Source organism: Pempheris klunzingeri, chromosome 11 (assembly GCF_042242105.1).
Source record: "Pempheris klunzingeri isolate RE-2024b chromosome 11, fPemKlu1.hap1, whole genome shotgun sequence".
Classification (NCBI taxonomy): domain Eukaryota; kingdom Metazoa; phylum Chordata; class Actinopteri; order Acropomatiformes; family Pempheridae; genus Pempheris; species Pempheris klunzingeri.
This window is the reverse complement of record NC_092022.1, coordinates 3,088,913-3,096,849: the sequence shown is the minus strand read 5'-3', so window position 1 is coordinate 3,096,849 and position 7,937 is coordinate 3,088,913.

The window sequence follows — 7,937 nt, the reverse complement described above, 5'->3', positions numbered from 1 at the left end:
AAATTTTTCATGGGTTGAAGAAAACAGCAGCGAGAAAAATGGGGAGCGAGCCAGAAAGGGAGAAACGATGGATGGAGAATGGTAGCCAGGTGAAGAAAATGTGAGGCAGAAAAAAGAAAAGAAAGAGTAGCGTGAGGGAACAGAGTAGAGAGCCTAGTTATTCAACCATTTTCCACTCTCTTTTCTCTGAGTGATCTATAAATAAAGCGGACAGTGGCTTAGTGTGTGTGTGTGTGTGTGTGTGTGTGTGTGTGTGTGTGTGTGTGTGTGTGGCAGCTAATTATTCAAGAAGGAGAAATCCTGTTTAGTTTCCATTTCACCGCAGAGCAAAGCAGGTGTCTGATAAATGGTGAAAGCCTGCAGTGAAAGTGTAAACAGAAAACAATAGATATTTGCCTCATTCGTTGATTCCCTCCAGCTGTTTTCACCTTCATACTTCTACATTTCTTTATTAGATCCGCCGCTCCACCTGAGGTCACTGTGCTCTGAGGTCTTCCCAGAGAGAAGTGGTCGTAAATATTGATTCAGGGGCATGGCACACATTTGGCTCTTATTTATTGGTCTAGTTTAAGTGGATGCTGCAATATGTTCTGCATATATTGGTCATTGATCAAGACGGCGAGAACTCCTAAATATCCAACAGGTTCTGTTATTATTCGTGTTATCATGAAAATAAATAACGAAACAAAACGATGAATGAATTAATGTGAAAAAGTGACGACTGAAAAAGGTGTCAGCTCCGCACACAGACAGGTGTCATCAAATACCCTCCTCGCAGTACAATATGTAAGTTAAATCTATGAATAAATGCACAGGCAAATGCACACACAGTTAAAATTCAATAAACTAGTTCAAGTTTGTCTCCTCTTGCACAGAGAAGTCCTGAATGTGCTCTGATGTCAGACTGCACAAACGTCATTCTGCACAGTGACAACAAGCAAGTTGATTTTCCACATTAATCATCTCACAGTCAAAGGTATTTTACAGTTCCTGTTATGAATTTGGAGCTTGTATAGTTCAACATGCGTTTCTTCATATCTACGCACAACAATAATTGTGTGGAACAGAGCACTACATTAGCGACTCATTTTGATGTTTGCCTTTTACCATAATTAGATGTATTCATATACTTCTGACGTATATTCAGCCACGTCTCGATTCCTTTCAAACACGCAGTTCCAATAAATGTTTTCAAATCGATTCCCCTACTTTGCTGCAGACGGCACAGACCTGTCCTGGATATAGGACTCCCGTAAACAGCAGCGCGTCTCATTTTTGCTGCATTCACAATTCTCTCTGATTAGGATCTGATAAGCCGGTCTGAGTGTGCTGAATGAGATGCTTCATGGTTCAAACATACATATCCGCCCACAAATAGACACAAGCACAGGCTGATTATAACGAGGCGAGCGCTAACACATAATGAATGACTGTGTGAGTCAGCCTGAAAGGAGCCGAGGAAATGATGCAGGTATGGCTGTGAAATTAAACAGGAAATGTGAATATCCAGGAACCCCAAAAGAATCATGTGGTGCTCCCTTTCTGAAAGAACTGGCCTCTGCTTTAGTCGTGTGTTTCTTCTACTTTCTACCACTTCCAACAGCTCGAATCACAGTTTGCATCTCAGTTTCTGCAGAACCGCTGGCAGTGTGGCACACAGGCTGTGATCAGCTGGACCAGCAGCTCTCTGCAGAACGGACCACTGGAACAGCAGCGCAGCACAGCTCAGTTCAGTAGACCATCTGAGGCCGAACAAGACAGACATAATTGAGCCTTCTCAGGAGGCAGCGTGCTCATGCTTGATTCTCAGTTATGGTTTCAGGGTCAGAGACGTGAACTTTGATTATCATGCTACGCATGTGTTGGTTGCTGTTTGTGTTCTCTCTCTCTCTCTCTCTCTCTCTCTCTGTCCAACCTCCACCCAACACAGACCCCTACAGAAGCTGAGCCTGGGTCTGTTCCAGGTTTCAGGGGACTTTTTCCTTGCCACTGTTGCTCAATATAACATCTGATGCTGCTCATGTGGGAATTCTTGAATCCTTAATTTTTAATTCCTGAATCGTTGGGTCTCTCTCTAATTAAAGAGTTTGGTCTAGACCTGCTCTTTATGTAAAGAGTCTTGAGATAACGCTGTTGTGATTTGGCGCTATATAAATATAAAGATTGATTGATTGATTGATTGATGTGTTGCTCTTAATTGCAAGCAATAAGCAGGAGTCAAAACACCCACACGGCAAATCTCTCCCACAGTTATTTAATGCTCGTTATTTAAAGTTCAACTTCCAAATGTCGGATTTCCCTTCATTTTCAAACGCTGTGAAAACAGCAGTGACTTAATTATGAAGATAACCATGCCATAACAAAGTGACTGTGAGCGGTTTTAAGTCCAGTGAAGCCAGGAGCAGTCTGTGTTGTAACTGTACCAGCTTTGATGAAATGCTCCCTTCTAGTGCTCAGAGCACAGCATTGCAGCTCAGCTATACCATTGCATCAACATGTTATATTGTATTCTATAAAATCATTGGATTTTTCAGTCAATCAACATATTCTCAGTCTCTGTTTTGTCAGACAGAGAGGGAAGTGAACTCATAGATGCATTAATCTTCAAGACTGAAAGCATGAATATATTAATGAAAGCATTTTATCATGAGCAGTGTGCAGATATCTAGAAATGATCACTCTCAAAGGCAAAATAAGGCAAAACAGTAGATACGTTCAATTCTTTACTTTTATGGTTTAGCGTGGCCATTAGAAACAACTACAAAATGGGGAATTACTTGCAAGAATCTCCTCATATTTCATTTTTTTTAATCTTGCCTCCACGCCGAGCACACTCGTGAGAGACGTCAAGTTTCCCGGTTGAACGTCTGTCCCATTTTTATGAATGCGATACCTCAGGAATGTCTCGCAGGCATTCCCACTCTAATTACTGCTGGATTTCACACAAATGTCTGATGGGACGTTTTATATCCCAAAGGTCAAAGGTCAACTTCACTGTGACACATGGGTGTAAACTCTAACCTGCTCTGGTTGGTGGAGGCAGTAATTCTAAGGAAGTAAATGAACACACAGTCCCACATAAACTAAAAACACTGGAAACGGCTCTGAAAAGCTGCTGATATTCTACCACACAGACACACACACAGTTACACTTGTGCCATGTAACCCTTTACTGACAGCTTCTTATTTCCATTGTTGTCTTAGTTATGCACGTCTGCCATTACTCAGACTGCTGTGATGTAAAGCACAGCACGTCCATAACATTACTTCAACATTAGATCAGTCTAACATGGCTGAAACAATCCTTTGTGATAATATCAATTTTTCTCTTTAGATTTTCTCATTTTCATTATTTGTTCCTACTTAACTTGTTCTTGTTGAATTTGGAGGACTTGTTGACAATGACAATAATCTGATGTGGGCACTGGGCTTAATGGGAGCTTGGAGGCCTGACTGACTAGCATCACACACAGCTGCTGATGAGCCACATATTCAGGAAGTTAATACAATCACATCTTCCTCATGGTCTGGCAGTAAATATAAACAACAGAATGATGATTCTCTTGTTTTGGTTTTGCTTTGCAGTCGAGGAATTTTACTACACAGCAAGCAGAGTTACTCTGTCTCTTAAACATGTATTCATAATCCCACTAAATGGGCTGATTCTACCGACAAAGCCTGATATTTCTTACCTTCCTCCTTTGTTGTCCAAAAACTATTTTCAACACAGTACATGACATGATACATGTATCACAGTCTTGGCCATGTGTGCTGTGTGTGTTTTACTTCCTGCCTGCAGTCAGAGGGGGCGTGGTCACACACCTGAGTCCACTGTGCAGTGAGGCCTGTGGAGCATAAGAGTCAGTGAAGGCAGCCATCAGGCTGTTTGTCCAGGCTGTGGCACCTCATTGGGTACTGTGTTGGTAAACTCGCTCCTGTTTCTTTTACCATAGAGCAGACATGTCAAACTCACATCCGGCCCGCGAGATAATTTCATGTGACTATTAACAAAGACCCGTCGGTAAACAGCACTCCCACCTCTCATACTACAAATCCCACAATGCACTGCACAGCTGCCGCGCTAGTCAGGACCCGTGCAGCAGCCCCTCCTCCCACAGGTATAATCACACACCGATCAGCTGATCAATGCATCATCAGCGCCTTTCTAGTGACACTTTAGCTAGGCCGAAATTAAAGAATATAAATATAAGACTGCACTATGAGACAAAACATGAGGATAGTACAAAAAAGAAAATAATAATTTAAAATTGTATTTATTTTATTTCAAGTTTGGCTGTTTAAATTCACATTTCTGAATAAAATATATATTATGTTATATACTATAGTAAAATAGTCACTTTTAGACTCTTCACTAAATGTAGAAATAAATAAATTTGGGTCCCTTTGATTGAGTCTGACACCCCTGCCATAGAGGGAGATTCTTAATAGTTTAATTTGAGATTGGTTGTTTTTTGTTTTTTTTACCTGGTTTGATTCAAATGTTTCTATTGTCCCCAATAAATAACAGTAACGTTTCCTAAAAACTGCAGCATTCAGCTAAAATACAGGAAAATACTGAGGCTTTTTTTAAGTAAGTATTTGTGACTTTTAGGATTTAATGGGATTGAGACACGTGAAGTTCTTAAGCCTTGGAGAGACAGAGCAACAAACACACTGCTGGTGTGCTGCTTCGGTGTTTTCATGGAACTCACTGAAGCCTAATCCTTAAACATCCTTAAACAGGCACGCAGCAGCTCCTGTGAACTGTCTCATTAGAAACGTGAGATGATTTAACTGAATTGTAGACACTTGACTTCTATGATGGATCATCATTGGGACTTTTCCCGTTGCCCACTTGCAGTTTACTGTTATTCCTACAGATGGCAGGCTAAGACAAGATCATGTGAAAAATCATGAAGCGTACCCTACTGACACAGAGCAAGGTCTTAAAATGTGTCATATACAGTTATTATAATCAGAGCATTTTTATTTAGAGACTTAAGAGAATTATCTAGTGCAGAATCATCATGCAGCAGGGTCCCGATACACTTTATAGTTCAAAAGAGTGAGTGGGACAAAGCATACAGCACATGATGTAATGTGATAGCAGGACAAACACATATACTGTAACCCTTGTCCTCGAATCAGCTGACACTGCCTGCATCATTTCCTTTCTCTCTCTTGCATTCTCTCTCTTTCTGAAAACACCTCTCATTTCACATCGCCGTGTGGAAGCCTATTTTACCGTTACCTTTGGCTCTCACTCTGCCAATTTTAGCGCATAACACTGGCTCGCAAAAATCCCCACATGCTTGCACATGTGCACACATGAAAATACACAGAAACCCAACTTGTCAACTCCCGCCTGCTGCTAACAGATGACAGGAGGCCTCAGGATGAAGAAAGATAGTCTGAGTGCTGTGGAAGCGGAGGGCAAAAATACATGTTTGTTTAGACAGCATCCAGATGTGCTACGTGTGTTCTGAGCGTTCGCTGCGGCCAGAAGATATGACAGAGAGAATGAAGCCAGTGCATTATTAATCTGACGCCTATATGACCTGTCAAGCATGTAGGAACACGAAGGAATGGGCTTTCGCTCCTCTAAGACCTCTGCTTCCTGTTTATTTTGTCTAACTCAAATCCAGCTTGCTTGAAGACCAGATCTGGGCCCCACAGTGATAATTATGTGCAACAGTCTTTGCATGTTCCACCTCTAAAACACACACGCTGTCACAGGCCACTGTCTTGCCCTAGTTTTCCATGAATACGCTTGCTTGAGGGCAGATGTGTTTCTCCCCAGAGTGAGTAACAGAGCTCTTAATGGACGCAGAATGAAGGCTTCAATAGTCGAGGCAACATCTGGGCTGCTGAATAAAGAACACACTCGTGCACTCTGCTGTGGCAGTAATTGTTCGCTTCTCATGTGGACATAATCTGCAGTGTTCACCCCTTACCTAATAATCATTACATTCTGCATGATCACCAAGGCTAAGAGATTCACTTGATTTGCTCGAATTTTTAGCCGTGCTCCACGGGTGGAAGTGCCAGCCGGTTTGGTCATCCCCTCGGTGCACACAGAGATGATTGAACAGCTATTCGATGGATTGCTGCGAAATTTTATACAAACATTCGTCTTGAGTTTGGTGACCCTCTGACTTGTGCTTTACCGCACGTGCTAATCTACTCGCCTATTGACTCTGATGTCATTACCCAGTGAGCTGTCTCAGCCAATTATTGGATGGATCGTCATCAAATCCGGTACAAACATTTATGTCCCCATCGGGATGAATTCTTCTAACTTTGGAAAACCGCTAACATGCCGTCATCAGGTCAAAATATCAAGTAGCGCTTTACTGTGGTTTATGACTAAATACCTGCAACACTAACGACAGCATGTTAGCATGTTTGTTATCTCAGCACTGATACACTTTCATTTTATTAAAAGAATCAATCCACACTGATCTTATGCATCACCCCATGTTTTATTTTGCCTAACTATATATTTATAGGACTTATTGCACAGATAGCTGTTTAAATCACAGACTATCCTACTGTATGTGTGTGTGGAACTTCACTGTATTTGCACGGATTGACCAAAGCTCCCATTCTGTCTGTGAGCTTGTATATTTTGCTAATGTTACATGCAGATTCCCCACACTTCATGTCTTCTGTTTTGGTTCAGTACATTTCTGCTGTCAGTCGGTCTGGTGAAGGCAGGTGAGCCGGCCGCTGTCCGCTTACATCCCAGGAGCTGCTGACAGACTCAGGCAGCAGGTTATGGAAGACAGAATCAGAGTGGGTTGGATGACAGAACGCTTACGTGCTTCTCACGTCACGGGTCATTTGGGGTGGGGTGGGGTGGGGGGGTACCAGGGAACCTTGCCCTCGGGCACTGAATGTGCTGGGTCCGGCCCTGTAAACCCGTGTTTAATTAGAAAGCTGCCTGTACACCGAAATGATCAAGCTCCCAGGTTTTTATTAGTGCCGGACTTGCTGGAACATTGTAGTTTTGCTGTTTTCACGCAGACATCACCAGAGTTCACATTAATTAATTCATCCAAATAGATGATTTTTGGACATTTCACATATTATGAAACCTAAAGCTAAAGGTTAAGAATGGCCCAGCTCTTTGGAGTAGCCTCAAACTCAGCACACATCAGTGGGTCACCTTCTGCACATTTAGATTTAGAATCAACTTTTAGATTTCAACTGAATATTTAGGTCCAACATTTAGAATTTGCATTAACAATTAATAGTTGATCATTAATAATTGTAATAAGTTGTTTAGATTTAACAAATTACATTTGGATTAAACTTCTAGATTAAAATAGAATCATATTGTTCACAATTACATCTAACATGTACGTGGATTTCTGGATATTCAAAATACATCAGCTAGAAAATTGTGGCCAGTTTTTCACATCTGGTGGTTTAGATCTACGGTTTCAGATGCTTCTTTTTAATAAACTCCACTGTATTATATGAGGAGAACCTAAATTCTGCATCCCAGGAGGTTGTAAATTAGCTGGAATAAAACAAAGACCCTCTGATATCGGGTTCCCAGAGTCCAAATGTTAATCAGACAGCGGATCTTGATCTGCTGGACGGAAACACTCCTCGTTCATCCACACGTGAGGGAACATTTGTTGGTCTCATTTCATATTCAAGGTGAACCCCCCCTCCCCCTCTTCCTCCCCCTCCTCGCTCCTCGCTCCTGCCGCTGTGCCCGCGCACGCGTAAACGCGCTCCATCGCTGTCATCAGTACAACATCAGCATCTTCCGGGGGGGCGCGCAGAGAAACGGGAGGAGGAGGAGGACGGAGAAAGAGAGAGCGCGAGAGGGGGAGAGAGAGAGAGAGGGAGAGGGAGAGAGGGAGAGGAGACATACTGGATAAAGGCTAAGACAAAAAAAACCAGGATGATAATGGAGTCGAGGC